This window comes from Balaenoptera ricei, chromosome 11 (genome assembly GCF_028023285.1).
Source record: "Balaenoptera ricei isolate mBalRic1 chromosome 11, mBalRic1.hap2, whole genome shotgun sequence".
NCBI classification, from domain to species: Eukaryota; Metazoa; Chordata; class Mammalia; order Artiodactyla; family Balaenopteridae; genus Balaenoptera; species Balaenoptera ricei.
The window spans coordinates 22,968,701-22,984,200 of record NC_082649.1 but is presented as its reverse complement, the minus strand read 5'-3'; the positions used below and the strand labels follow the sequence as shown (position 1 = coordinate 22,984,200).

General features: G+C 34.3%; 1 protein-coding gene and 1 pseudogene across 1 annotated transcript in view; one reads left to right on the top strand and one right to left on the bottom strand.

Moving 5' to 3' along the window:
* Nucleotides 1-15,500, bottom strand: part of LOC132374337 (olfactory receptor 14J1) — a 95,181-nt gene that overhangs the window by 48,497 nt on the left and 31,184 nt on the right.
* On the top strand, nucleotides 11,232-12,175 carry LOC132374336 (olfactory receptor 2B6-like; annotated as a pseudogene).

Sequence of the window (15,500 nt, the reverse complement as noted above, 5' to 3'; positions counted from 1 at the left end):
AAACACAAACACTAAGTAAACACAACCTTTAAATGACAAAATAGACCAGATATATTTAATTGATATTTATAGGACATTCATCCAAAAACACCAGATTACACTTTCTTCTCAAGTGCGCACGGAACATTCTCCAGGATAGATCACATCTACTTGTGATAGATGTGATAGGGTCACAAATCAATACTACAAAAGAAGAAAGTTACAGACCAATACCACTGATGAATATACATGCAAAAATCCTCAACAAAATACTAGCAAGTAGAATCCAACAACACATTAAAAGGATCATACACCATGACCAAGTGGGATTTATCCCAGGGATGCAGGAATTCTTCAACATATGCAAATCAATCAATGTGATACACCATATAAACAAACTGAAGAATAAAAAAATATGATCATCTCAATAGATGCAGAAAAAGCTTTTGACAAAATTCAACACCCATTTATGATAAAAACTCTCCAGAAAGTGGGCATAGAGGGAACCTACCTCAACATAATAAAGGTCATATATGACAAGTCCACAGTAAACATCATTTTCAATGGTGAAAAACTGAAAGCATTTCCTCTAAGATCAGGAACAAGACAAGGATGTCTTCTCTCACCACTATTATTCAACATAGTTTTGGAAGTCATGGCCACAGCAATCAGAGAAGAAAAAGAAATAAAAGGAATACAAGTTGGAGAAGAAGAAGTAAAACTGTCACTGTTTGCAGATGACATGATACTATACATAGAGAATCCTAAAGATGCCACCAGAAAACTACTAGAGCTAATCAATGAATCTGGTAAAGTTTCAGGATACAAAATTAATGCACAGAAATCTCTTGCATTCCTATACACTAATGATGAAAAATCTGAAAGAGAAATTAAGGAAACACTCCCATTTATCACTGCAACAAAAAGAATAAAATACCTAGGAATAAACCTACCCAAGGAGACAAAAGAACTGTATGCAGAAAACTATAAGACACTGATGAAAGAAATTAAAGATGATACCAACAGATGGAGAGATCTACCATGTTCTTGGATTGGAAGAATCAACATTGTGAAAATGACTATACTACCCAAAGCAATCTACAGATTCAATGCAATCCCTATCAAATTACCAATGGCATTTTTTACAGAACTAGAGCAAAAAATCTTAAAATTGTATGGAGACACAAAAGATGCCGAATAGGAAAAGCAGTCTTGAGGGAAAAAAACGGAGCTGGAGGAATCAGACTCCCTGACTTCAGACTATACTACAAAGCTAGAGTAATCAAGACAGTATGGTATTGGCAGAAAAACAGAGATATAGATCAATGGAAAAGGATAAAAGCCCAGAGATAAACCCACGCACCTATGGTCAACTAATCTATGACAAAGGAGGCAAGGATATATAATGGAGAAAAGACAGTGTCTTCAATAAGTGGTGCTGGGAAAACTGGACAGCTACATGTAAAAGAATGAAATGAGAACACTCCCTAACACCATACACAAAAATAAACTCAAAATGGATTAGAGACCTAAATGTAAGACTGGACACCATAAAACTCTTAGAGGAAAATATAGGAAGAACACTCTTTGACATAAATCACAGCAAGATCTTTTTTGATCCACCTCCTAGAGTAATGAAATAAAAACAAAAATAAACAAATGGGACCTAAGGAAACTTAATAGCTTTTGCATAGCAAAGGAAACTACAAACAAGACGAAAAGACAACCCTCAGAATGGGAGAAAATATTTGCAAATGAATCAATGGACAAAGGATTAAACTCCAAAATATATAAACAGCTCATGCAGCTCAATATTAAAAAAACAAACAACCCAATCCAAAAATAGGCAGAAGACCTAAATAGACATTTCTCCAAAGAAGACATACAGATGGCCAAGAAGCACATGAAAAGCTCCTCAACATCACTAATTATTAGAGAAATGCAAATCAAAACCACAATGAGGTATCACCTCACACCAGTTAGAATGGGCATCACCAGAAAATCTACAAACAACAAATGCTGGAGAGGGTGTGGAGAAAAGGGAACCCTCTTGCACTGTTGGTGGGAATGTAAATTGATACAGCCACTATGGAGAACAGTATGGAGGTTTCTTGAAAAACTAAAAATAGAATTACCATATGACCCAGCAATCCCACTACTGGACATATACCCAGAGAAAATCGTAATTCAAAAAGACACATGCACCCCAATGTTCATTGCAGCACTACTTACAATAGCCAGGTCATGGAAGCAACCTAAATGTCCATCGACAGATGAATGGATAAAGAAGATGTGGTACATATATACAATGGAATATTACTCAGCCATAAAAAAGAACGAAATTGGGTCATTTGCAGAGACGTGGATGAATCTAGAGACTGTCATACAAAGTGAAGTAAGTCAGAAAGAGAAAAACAAATATCATATATTAACGTATATATGTGGATCCTAGAAAAACGGTACAGATGAACCAGTGTGCAGGGCAGAAGTTGAGACACAGATGTAGAGAACAAAAGTATGGACACCAAGCGGGGAAAGCAGTGGGGGGGGGGGGGTGCTGCTGTGACGAATTGGGAGATTGGGACTGATATATATACACTAATATGTATAAAATGGATAACTAATAAGAATGTGCTGTATAAAAAAATAAATAAAATAAAATTCAAAAAAAAAAGAAAAGAGAAAACTGAATTTTTAATTGGCCAAAAATATGAACAAACAGCTCAACAAAGAAGAATTCCCTAATGATATGTCATTAGGGAATTGGAAATTGAAACAAGAACTAGATATCACTGCATACCTACTAGATTGTCTAAAACCCAAACACTGACAACACCAAATGTTAGCAAGGATGTGTGAGTAACATTCATTTCCTGTGGGAATGCAAAACTGCAGAGCCACTCTGGAAGACAACTTGGCAGTTTATTACAAAACTAAGTATATTTTTACCATACAACCCAGCAATCATGCTTCTTGTTATTGAGCCAAATGACTTGAAAACTTATGTCCATGCAAAAACCTGCACACAAATGTTTAGAATAGCTTTACTCATAATTGCCAAAGCTTTGAAGCCACCAGGGTGTCCTTCAATAGGTGAATGGATAAACAAAATCAAAGTGTGCTACATCTATACATTGGATTATTATTTAAGGAATAAATGAGCTATCTAGCCAAAAAAAAAATAGAAGAACCTTAAATGTATTGTATATTACTAAGTGAAAGAAGCCAATCTGAAAAGGCTATGTTATATATCATTCCAACTGTAAGACATACTGGAAAAGGTAACCGTGTGGAAACAGTAAAAGAGAAGTGGTTGCCCAGAGCTCAGGGGAGGGAGAGATGAATAGTTGGAGCACAGAGAATTTTAAGACAGTGAAACTATTTTGTATTACACTATAATAGAGTATATATGTCATTATACATTTGTCAAAACCCATAGTATGTACAACACAAAGGGTGAACCCTAATGTAAACTATGGACTTTAGCTGAAAATAATGCATTTATATTGGTTCACAATTATAACAAATGTACCACACTAATACAAGGTGTTAATAATAGGAGAAACTGTTTGTAGGGAAAAGGAGGGTATATGGGAATTTTCTGTAATTTTTGCTCAATTTTTCTGCAGACCCAAAACTTCTGAAAAGTCATCTATTAATTTATCAAAAAAATGAGATTGACAGAGTGGATTAAAAAATCATTATCCAACTATATGCTATCTAAAAGATATTCAATTTAGATTAAAAACCCCAAATAGGTTGAAACAGAAAAGATGAAAAAAGATAAATTCATTCAAACAGTAACCAAGAGAGAGCACAAATACTGTATGATATCATTTATATGTGGAATCTAAAAAATAATACAAACAAATGTATATGCAAAACAGAAACAGCCTCACAGAAAAAAACTAGTGGTTACCAAAGTGGGGAGGGAAGATGAAAGAGGTCTGGAATTAAAAGATACAATCTACTATGTATAAAATAGATAAGCAACAAGGATATATTATATAGCACAGGGAATTATAGTCATTTTCTTGTAATAACTTTTAAGGGAGTATAATCTGTGAAAATATTGAATCACTATGCTGTATACCTGAAACTAGTATAATATTGTAAATCAACTACACGTCAATAAAATAATAATAAATAAATAAAGGGGAAAAAAGACAGAAGTAATAGCTATACTGATAGCAGAGAATATAGACATACAGACAAGAATTACTACTATAGACCAAAAAAATTATAATGATAAATTTGGTCTATCCATCAAGAAGATATAACAATTACAAACATGTATGCATATAGAAACAGATTGCCATAATATATAAAGTAAAAACTAATAGAAATGATTGGAGAAATAGATAATTCCACAATGATAGTTGAACCACAATACTGCACTTAAAATAATGGATAGGACAATTAGATAGAAGATCAGCAAGGAAATGGAAGATTTGAACAACATTATAAACAAACTAAACCTAAAAGACATCTATAGAACACTTGACCCAACAAAAGCAGAATACATATATTTCTCAGTGCACATGGAACATTCAACAGAATAAAAACCATTAGTTGGGCCATGAAACAAGTTACAATAAATTTAAAATGATTGAAAGTATGTCCTCTAAGCACAATGGATTGAAATTAGAATCAATAAGAAAAATATTGTGAAACACATGAGTATGTAGAAATTAGATAATGCACTCCTGAGTAATAAATGTCTCAGAAGAAACAAATTTCTGAGCAAATAATTTGAGAAGAATGAAAACAGAAACACAACATACCAAAACATATGGAATGCAGCAAAACTATACCAGAAAGAGTTGTGTTTAAAAAAGAAAGATTTTTTATTGATTTGTCAATTTATCTGCCATGAAAAAGTGTGTGTGCTTGTGTGTGTGTGTGCATTGAAAATCAAGTGACATAATAATATGTATGATTCCATGGTATTTTTTGAGTTACTACTGTCATGAAATTTGCATTCTTCAGAGAGAGACTTAGAAAGCAAAATAAATAAGAAAATAATCTTTTGATGAAAATCAAAAGAGAATATGGTATAGAGAGATTGGATAGTAAATTCATATTGGGTAATTCTTCTTAGAAGATGATCTTTAAGTCAAAACTAAAAGACTGGAAGGAGTCAGCCATGATGAAATCAGGGCAAGAGCATTTTAGGCAGAAGAAAAAGTAACTCAAAAGTCCTGAAGCTGGAAATGATCTGTTTGTAAATGGAGTGTTATATCAGCTATGATCCCAGCTTAAAATAGATGGTACATTCCAACTGGGATAATGAGGAAAGTTGAACAAAGGAAGTACTGACAAAGGTGTGAGAAGGATTTGGGAACACCAACAAGGGACTTCTATATTGTACTATGCATGCACTACTCTGGAGCTAGCCACAGTGGGGAGTCTGTCACAAACCCAAGGCCTGAGGTAGCAAAGTGGGGAAGTGGTACAAGAAACCAGGAAAAGAGAATGTGTGGCTACCTCCAGGAGCTATGACTTTGGTTGAGCAACAAAGGCAGCCTCATGTGTCCCAGCTGAGAGGGAGCAAAGGGAAAAGAACCCAAACTAGCTGTTCCCTCATTCTCTAATCCTCAACTGGTCACTCCCATTGGCTGAACCCAACCAGAAGCCATATATCAGGGAATCCTTTTGATTCAGACTCTAGAGGGACAGCATAGGGTAGAACATACATAGTGTGATAAAGAATGGAACTGAGGTGGAGGAAAGAGAGTGAAATATCCACCCATCACATGAGTAATGTGGAACAATACACACTCATATGATACCAGTGGTTACCTTTAAGGAAAGAGATGGGATCATGAACCATGAGAGGAGTATGTCAAAGGGAAACATATCTCTTTGTACCTGTTATTCAGTGCATTTTAATTTCTTTCTCAAAATAATGTACTCGTGGATTATATGTGTAACTTTTTAATCTTAAGGTTTGTATACAAATCTGACTGCTATTATGTGGAATGTGTATGTATGACAGAAAGAGAGACAAAGAGAAACAGAGTGAGAGGTTCAGAGAGAGATGGTCCTTTAGTCTTTATATTAGAAAATTATTAAATATTTTAAAAGATTTTTTAATGTCACTTCATTCCACCTCACTGGAAAGACCACTTATGTTTTTTTCCTTCTCTCTTCAACTCATTTGTGTGCCCTTTTATTGTATGGCCAGAAATATTAAATCTTATGTGAGATATTCTACAAATAAACAAAGTAAGATATTTAAGGAACTCACATTTAAATCCTCCAGAATCATTTACTCAAACTAGCTTTGCTCTAACTGTATCCTATTTAAAACTATTGTCCAACAATTATCCAAAAGAGAAATTAAGAAAACAATCCCATATACAATTGCATCGAAAAGAATAAAATACCTAGAAACAAATTTAACCAAAGTGAAAGACCAGTATACTGAAAAGTGTAAGACTCTGATGAAAGAAACTAAAGAACACACAAATAAATGGAAATATATTCGACACTCATGGAATGAAAGAATTAATATTGTTAAAAATGTCCATATAAACCAAAGTAATACACAGATTCAATACAATCCCTATCAAATTCCACTGGCATTTTTCACAGAACTAGAACAAATAATTTTAAATCTTTGTATGGAACTACGAAAGATTCTGAATAGCCAAAGCAATCTTAAGAAAAAAGAACAAAGTGGGAGGCATCATGCTCCTTGATTTCAAACTATAATACAGACTTATAGTGTCTAACATAAAAACAGCCACACAGATGAATGTAACAAAATAGAGACCCACACATGGTCAATTAATTTATGGCAAAGGAGGCAAGAATAAGAGGGAAAGGACAATAAAAATTGGAAAGCTACATACAAAAGAGTGAAAGTGGACCACAATCTTATACCATACAGAAAATTAACACAAAATGGATTAAAGATTCAAATATAAGACCAAAACACATAAAATTCCTAGAAGAAAACATAGTCAGTAAGCTACTTGACATCGCTCTTAGTGATAATTTTTTGGATCTGACTCCAAAGGCAATGGCAACAAAATTAAAAATGAATCAATGAGACTACATCAAACTAAAAACCTTCTGCATGGTGAAGGAATCCATGAACAAAATTAAAAGGCAATCTACAGAATGGAAAAGATATTTACAAATCATATATCCAAACAGTTTAGTATCCAAAGTTTAGTATACAAAGACCTCCCTCATACAACTCAACAACACAAAACAATCTAATTGAAAAGTGGGTAGAAGTATACAAATGTATACAAATGTCAAATCATTACGTTGTACATCTGAACATAATGTAATATTGCGTGTCGATTAAAAAAATGACAATAAAAGCAACATAAAAAAAGGAAAATAAATTAATAAAATAAAATAAAATTTGTTCCCAATGTGCTGGGAAATCAAATGAGCTTATTTTAAACAAATCTAACAGAAGAGACTTCCTACCAACCTCAATTCAATAGATAACTAATTGTACATAAGAAGCACTTCCATGGAGAACTCTGTCCCAAGGAACTTTGTCTGCTAACTCATCTGGGATAAGCATAAATGGACTGTTTGAAACAGTGCCCAAGAGTCTCAGAAATATAATCAAATAGCACACCCACAAAGCATTCTTGATGTTATCTACTATTGTCTTCCCAATCTGGGTTGTGTTTTTTTTGGCAGCATTGTATCAAATGGTAAATTCTAATTTGGTAATTAGAATGGTAACTAGCCAATGGTAAAAGCTAATTCTTAAATACTCATCTGCATACTATAGTTTCTCTGTCCCTCTCCGAAAGTTTGAAAAATTCAAGTGTGTTCCTTCACAATTCTTTTACCTTAAACGATATCTATCATAATAAGGTAAGTAAAAAGACACTTGTTTTAAAAGCTATCCATTCTTAGGGAATGTTGGAATGTGTGTACATCACAGTACCTAATATATGTAGGAAAATCAGAGAGCATTTTATCTGGGAGCCTTCTCTAAACTTTGTAAATAACTAGTTTGGTGGTTATAGAAGCAGCTAGATTTCTCTTTGTAATCAATTTCTCTCAGTCTCCCACTTAAACCAACCTTAAAAGCATGTAAATTTTAATAAACACTGTAACTGACAGATGTTAAATATCCAAATGAAGTGTGTAGCCTTCATTCAATCCTGTGAACTTTTTTAATATACAGTCAAAATTTGATGGATTGACTTGTCCATAAGTTTCATCCAAATGTTTTGAGGTCAGATAAAAAGATTTTCTTTCTTCTATAATCTTTTCCTACACATAACTTAATAATCACTGTAAATATAAATAAAATACTGTGTGATGAAAATGATGTATAAAAACATACACTACAATGAAAATGTTAGTGGAGAGACAATGGAGAGGTCAAAAGGAATAGTCTGACACTGTTTTAAAGTGACTTTAAACATTCATGGATAAATAGATCCCTATGTTGTTAAATAGTGATGGAAAAATCACTGGAAGTAGGTCAAAAATTGGATTAAAAAAAGTCATGGTATCTGCGAGTTAAAAGTAATGAAATATCATGAGAATCACATGGAAAAGATTAGAGATCTAGGATAGAATTACAGCGCTTAAATATACACCTGTGGAATCTTGAAACTACGAATTTATAGTCTCGCTATCTCATTACCTCATTGATTGCCTTTTGATATTTAGAACCTGCCTAGTTATTAGCCGACAATATGGATGAATGATTAACAGTATCTTGAAATATAGATACTAAAATTTCCTTTGTCATAGGGCTTGGAGATAGGTACTAAATGATTTAATGGGTGTAAATGCTTACTGTAGTATTTGGCACACAGGGCTCATTAAGGATGAGTTGAAATTATTATTTTATTATTGTATTGCACACATCTGACCTAGAGGTAGTGTGTAATCAAAGGGCCACATTCATACCTTTAGCCTTGAGTAGCTTTGTGTGATACCTCACAGGATGGCTTTGAGGATTTAATGAAATAGAGAATGTGAAAACTGTGCTTTGCAACCCTACCAATGTAATCTGTCCTTAAACCAATAATTAACTGGCAGGGTAACTAGGAATTTTGTCACTGGGGTACACTACCTTAAATTCCCATCTGAATATTCCTCACCTTACAAAAGATTACAGATTTCATGAAGCACGCTTTACCACTAAAGGAAAAGTATAAACAGATGGCCAACAGGAGCATGAAAAGATGTTAAACATTGCTAATTATTAGAGAAATGCAAATCAAAACTGCAGTGAGATATGACATCACACCAGTCAGAAAGTCTATCATCAAAAAATCCACAATTAATAAATGCTGGAGAGGGTGTGGAGAAAAGGGAATTCTCCTACGCTGTTGGTGGGAAAGTAAATTGGTATAGCCACTGTGGAGAACAGTATGGAGGTTCCTTAAAAAACTAAAAATAGAGCTACCCTCTGATCCCACAATCACAGTACTGGGCATATATCCGGAGAAAAACATGGTCTGAAAGGATACATGCACCCCAATGTTCATTGCAACACAGTTTACAATAGCCAAGACATGGAAGCAACCTAAATGTCCATCGACAGGGGCATTGCTAAAGAAGATGTGGTAAATATATACAATGGAATATTACTCAGCCGTTAAAAAGAATGAAATAATGCCATTTGCAGCAACATGGATGGACCTAGAGATTATCATATTAAGTGAAGTAAGTCAGACAGGGTAAGACAAATACCATATGATATCACTTATATGTGGAATCTAAAAAATGATACAAATGAACTTATTTAAAAAATAGAAGTAGATTCACAGACATGGAAAACAAACTTATGGTTACCAAAGGGGTGAGTGGGGTGAAGAGGGGGAGAGATAAATTAGGAGTTTGTGATTAACATATACACAGGGCTACATATAAAATAAGTAAACAACAAGGACCTACTGTATAGCACAGAAAACTAAACTCAGTAGCTTGTGATAACCTATAATAGAAAAGAATCTGAAAAAGAATATTATATAGATATATAGATATAAAACTGAATCACTTTCTGTATACTTGAAACTAATACAACATTGTAAATTCTACTTCAATTTAAAATAAAGAAAAAAATTTAAGCATAAACAAAAAAAATCTCATTACATTATTAATTTTCTCAAAATATTGCTTTACTCAACTAGCTGATTTTATTGTTACAATATGCCTCTCAGCTAAAAAAAAATTTTTTAGAGTAATATAGCCCCAGTATGTAAAATGATTTGTGGCTATGAATAAGTCTCTGGTCCTGAATTGGAATAAAGACTTTCCTCCTGACACCAGTTCCCTGGACATAAAGGTTGTATTTGTAGTTACATACAATTAAGTAAATCATTGATAACTATCCAGAGTCTTCTATAAAAAGAGGATAAGCTCACTTGATAAAGAAAAATTCGTACAAGATAGATAATTAAAATTTAAAATGAAAAATCAAATGCCCAGTTTGAATGAAATAGTTATGCGAGAAAATTTACATCCAAAAACAAATTTTGAATATAGGAAAATATATATGTCATAGCTTAAGTCTCTCAGTTTATACTTCGGGAAACTGACATGAAAGTGTTTCAATTTCTTGCTCATTTCTAAACTACTAAAATGGGTTTGACTAAAAACAGCCTGATTTGACCCCATGAGAATGATGTAAGTATTCAACTATAATAATATATTGATACTTGGATCTAGACAAGGCTATCTTAATGATTCTTATAGTGCAGGGTTTTCTCCACCTCCTTCTTATGCTATGGTTCCTCAACACTTTTAGACTTCTTAACATTTCAATAATGCCTTGCAAAAGTGTTTTTGAAAACCAACCATCTAATTCCTAGGCCCCGTGCCACATCTTCTCTAACAGACACCCAAAGATAGGAACCAATAAACTTCATTTTAACAGACTTTTCAGCTGATATTTATGCAACCTGAATTATGAAAAGCATTACTTTGGAATATCCAAAACAGTCACTTCTTGGCATTCAATCCTCACCATAGCCCAAGGACATAGTTATTGTCATCTTTATTATACAGAGCAGGAAATTCAGTTTCAGTTTCAGAAAGGTTAGGTTACTTGTTAATTTGTAGTGTCATGAAAAGAAATTAAGTCACCTGGTGTCACATTTTTTAATTATCACCCCCCCTCCCAGTTACTGTACCCAATCTTCTATGACTGGATGCTTAACTGTGCACAATGCATACTTGTGTTTTGTCATTTCTCAAAACTATTTCTACCTTTCCTGCCACTTCTCTGATAAAGGTGAAAATTGAAGATAATGGATCTAAATAACAAGAGCCATCCCGAAGAGTTTATTCTACTAGGCTTTACTGACCGTCCTTGGCTAGAGCTTCCTCTATGCATTGTTCTGCTTTTAACACACCCCATGGCCATGGTGGGAAACATAGCCATCATTCTGGTGTCCAAGTTAGACCCCCATCTGCACAGCCCCATGTGTTTCTTCCTCACCAACCTCTCCTTTTTGGACATGTGCTACACCACAAGCATTGCTCCTCAGATGCTGTTTAACCTGGGAACTTCTGAGAAGACAATCAGCCATACGGGGTGTGCCGTTCAGCTTTATTTCTTCCACATAATGGGGGGGCACAGAATGTCTGCTTTTGACCATTATGTCTTTTGATCACTATGCGGCCATCTGCAAGCCTCTACACTACACCCTCATCATGAATCAGCGTGTCTGCATCTTATTGGTGGCCACTGTGTGGCTGAGTGGAATGACCTATGCTGTCTCAGAGGCCACTATTACATTACAGTTACCACTGTGTGGTCACAATACACTGGATCATTTATTGTGGGAGATTCCTGTTCTGATAAAGACTGCCTGTGGTGAAAAGGGTGCTAATGAGCTCACACTCTTTGTGGTATGCATTTTTTTTGTTAGTTGTGCCACTATGCTTAATTCTTGCTTCCTCTGCTTCTATTGGACACACTGCATTTAAGATTAAATCTTCTGAAGGACGAAAAAAAGCCTTTGGGACATATTCCTCCCATCTCATTGTAGTTTTCTTATTTTATGGCCCAGGCATTAATATGTACCTTCAGCCCTGCTCCTCTATCTCAAGGGACCAGCCCAAGCTCACAGTTCTCTTCTATGGAGTGGTGACTCCTACACTCAACCCTTTCATCTACAGTCTGAGAAGTAAGGATGTAAAGGGGGCACTGGGCAACCTGGTGAGGAGCATTTTCACTTCCAAGGGATAGTTGGCAGACATCAAATGAAATTATTTAACAATTAGAGTAGTTATATAGGGGTTTCTCTAACAACTCATTCTTGTCTCATACTTCCTCAGATCATGTTAGATGTTCTTCTTGCAAAATGTGTCATGTTTCTCATATTCCTTCTAATGGTGTTAGGCAAGGGTAATACTTGGCCAATACGCACCAGTAAGGGCATCCTGTTTGTAGTAAATCTATTAAAAATAGTTCTATTTTGGTTGGTACATAGTGAAACACTGTGTTAAACAGTAAAAAAGAAAAAGAAAAAAGTACTATAAATTAGAAACTAATTAATTCAAGCTATCATCATAAAATAGCATGGCAACCATTCATCAGTGGACTTCCTATGACAGTGTCATGGGGAGAAACATTTCATCACTCTGCGAGGTTGACCATGTCTAAGTTGGCAGCACAGTGCCACTGTGCGTTCAGTGTGAGGCACTCTACACCTTAGACCAACCATGAATCTCATAACTTTATCAACCTCAATTTATCTAGACGCTACTGCTTCTTTAAAAACATATTGTTGGGGCTTCCCTGGTGGTGCAGTGGTTAAGAATCCGCCTGCCAATGCAGGGGACACGGGTATGAGCCCTGGTCCGGGAAGAGCCCACATGCCGCGGAGCAACTAAGCCTGTGTGCCACAACTACTGAAGCTCGTGTGCCTAGAGCCCGTGCTCCACAACAAAAGAAGCCACCGCAATGAGAAGCCCGCGCACCGCAACGAGGAGTAGCCTCCACTCGCCGCAACTAGAGAAAGCCTGCGTGCAGCAACAAAGACCCAATGCAGCCAAAAATAAATAAATAATAAATAAATAAATAAAAAGAAAAAAAAAACATACTGTTACACTTAGTGTTTTGTATTTTTAACTAAAGAATGTATCATTAAATATTCAAATAAATAAAATATATGGACAAAGTGTGTGGATAAGTTCTTAATGTTTCTTTTAAATATCATCAGCATGAGCCTTCTGAATCAATGAGAGAACAAGGTAGTGATATTAATAATGAACCACAACATGAAAACATTTTTGTGCATAATGGGAACAGCCAGGAATGTCTTTTGAAACTGTGCAAGAATCAATATAAGAAAAAACAATTCGTATTTCTAGAATGGAAAGCAGCTTGACTACTTCAGCAATATGAGTATATTTTTGATGCTTAGAATTTGTATCATTAAAAGTTGAGAATTCTAAACTTAGCTCTAGGATTCACATCCAGCTAAAAACTTTTTCATAAAATAAGTTACATTTTTGAAAGCATATTAAATGATTTTATAGTTACTTAATGTTGAATTAATATGGTGAGAAATCAACATAACATTGTGTAGTGAAAAATTAACAGGTAAGAAAAACAAGAGTCACTTGGGCTTTCCTGGCATATCTTCTGGTACAATCAATATCTAAGTAAATTATTGGATGGAAAAATCACATGTTATCCTAGACAAGAAGCAACTGTAATTCAGACCTACTTTTTGAAATAGAACATATCATCTGGTGCTTGGTCCAGTTCTTGAGACAAATGGACTTTGGTATATTTATTTTGGAAAAAAAATTCTAAATAACTTTAAAATTTGGCTGATTGGTGGCTGATTGCCATAAAATGTTTAAAGTTTCACACATACACACACACACACATACACACCCATCACACAAAACAATGAAAATAAAAATTCTGTCATGTTAAATAATATCTCTGACCATTTTTACTAGTTAAGATATCCTTTGTCTAACTTAGTCTTACTTAGAGAAAATGGTAATTTTTAGTTTGGAGGGCAAAACCCAACAAGATTTGTGTTGTAAGCTTAGGTATAGAGACTATTTAGAGCTGTTCAGACAGCTTTCTTAAATTATCTACTTACTACCTTTTAGGACTGTTAAGACAATTCATTTCAGAATTGTGAGTGTGTCCAGGCAGAATGCAATAGTAATAAAATGTACCTTTAATACTGGGCTTCTGCCCTCTTAAGTTTTTAACTGCACAACTCATGACAAGTGCTCTTATCACACAAAAAAGCAAGGAACATCATCTTTTGGAGATGATGGATATTTTAATATTGTTTGTGGTGATAGCATCATGGGTATAGGCATGTGTTCAAACTCATCAAAATGTATGCATTAAATATATGCAACCTTTTGTATATTAAGTATATACCTCAATAAAGTTTTTAAAAACAATGTAAATCTGGAATAGAGGAAGAACACTAAATTCCAAAAAAAGAGGAAGAATTAAAGATTCTTTTCCAGGAACAAGTGGAAAGATTTTGAATATTTAGTAGGAATATATAGGAATATATCACTGACTGAGAGAACATTATAATCAAGTAAATGTTTAAGGACCCACAACTATTGAAAAGCTGCCATCAGTTAGTAAATGTGTTAGATACTTTGTATTAAAATTTTTATCTAATCATCAATAACCCTTCAAGGTAGGTATTTTGCACAGCTGATAGATATTGAAATGGTGCTCATTAACTCTTGAGTTTCAATAGCTTACATCAGAATTGGAATTTGAAAGCCTTTCAATTACCAAACATCCATTCTTTTTTCCACAATATAACAGTGTATTGCAAAGATGACAGACATTTAAGATTATGCATCGACATGAGGAATAGTTCAATTCGTCTCAAGCTGAAGATTTCATGGGGCGGTATGTATGTAAGATTGAAAGGGGGATATACATTGAACCAGAACCGGGGACCAGAAATGAAGGTAATTTTAAAGAATGTGTGTATCTATATGTGAACTAATGTTACAGGATTTTAATTCTTCTAGTTATATAAGACCTCTATTTAATAAGACTACATTTAATTAAGTGAACAATGGCTTAGAATAGGAAACACTGGAAACATGACTGGTTATGGTTACTGCAACAATCTATGCAACAGATGACAAGTTCCTTGACTAGGATAAGTTTGTTAAAATCTAAAAGAAGAAAAAAAGTGTGAAACGTTGATGTAGGAGGCTGACTTGGAAATTTATTGAATGTGGCTCATCTGGGAAAGACATAAGCAAAAGGTAACGGTGATGTTTTAAGTCTAGAGCACTGAGCAGGAGGTGTTGATCTGCTCAAGAAGTTAATATCAAAAAAGTAAAAACAGAACTTTAAAAGGACACTAGAAAAACTAAAGTCAAATTCCAAAATGTAAAAAAAGATTTTATCAATTATCTACAAGAAAAAAATGGCCCTCAATTGCTAAAAGAAAGAATAAACAGGTTTTTTGAAAGAGACCTTGACTAAAAGGATAAAATTTTTAATTTTGTAAGATTTCCTTTTTTGGATAAATTAATCTAATCCACCCTACTAAACA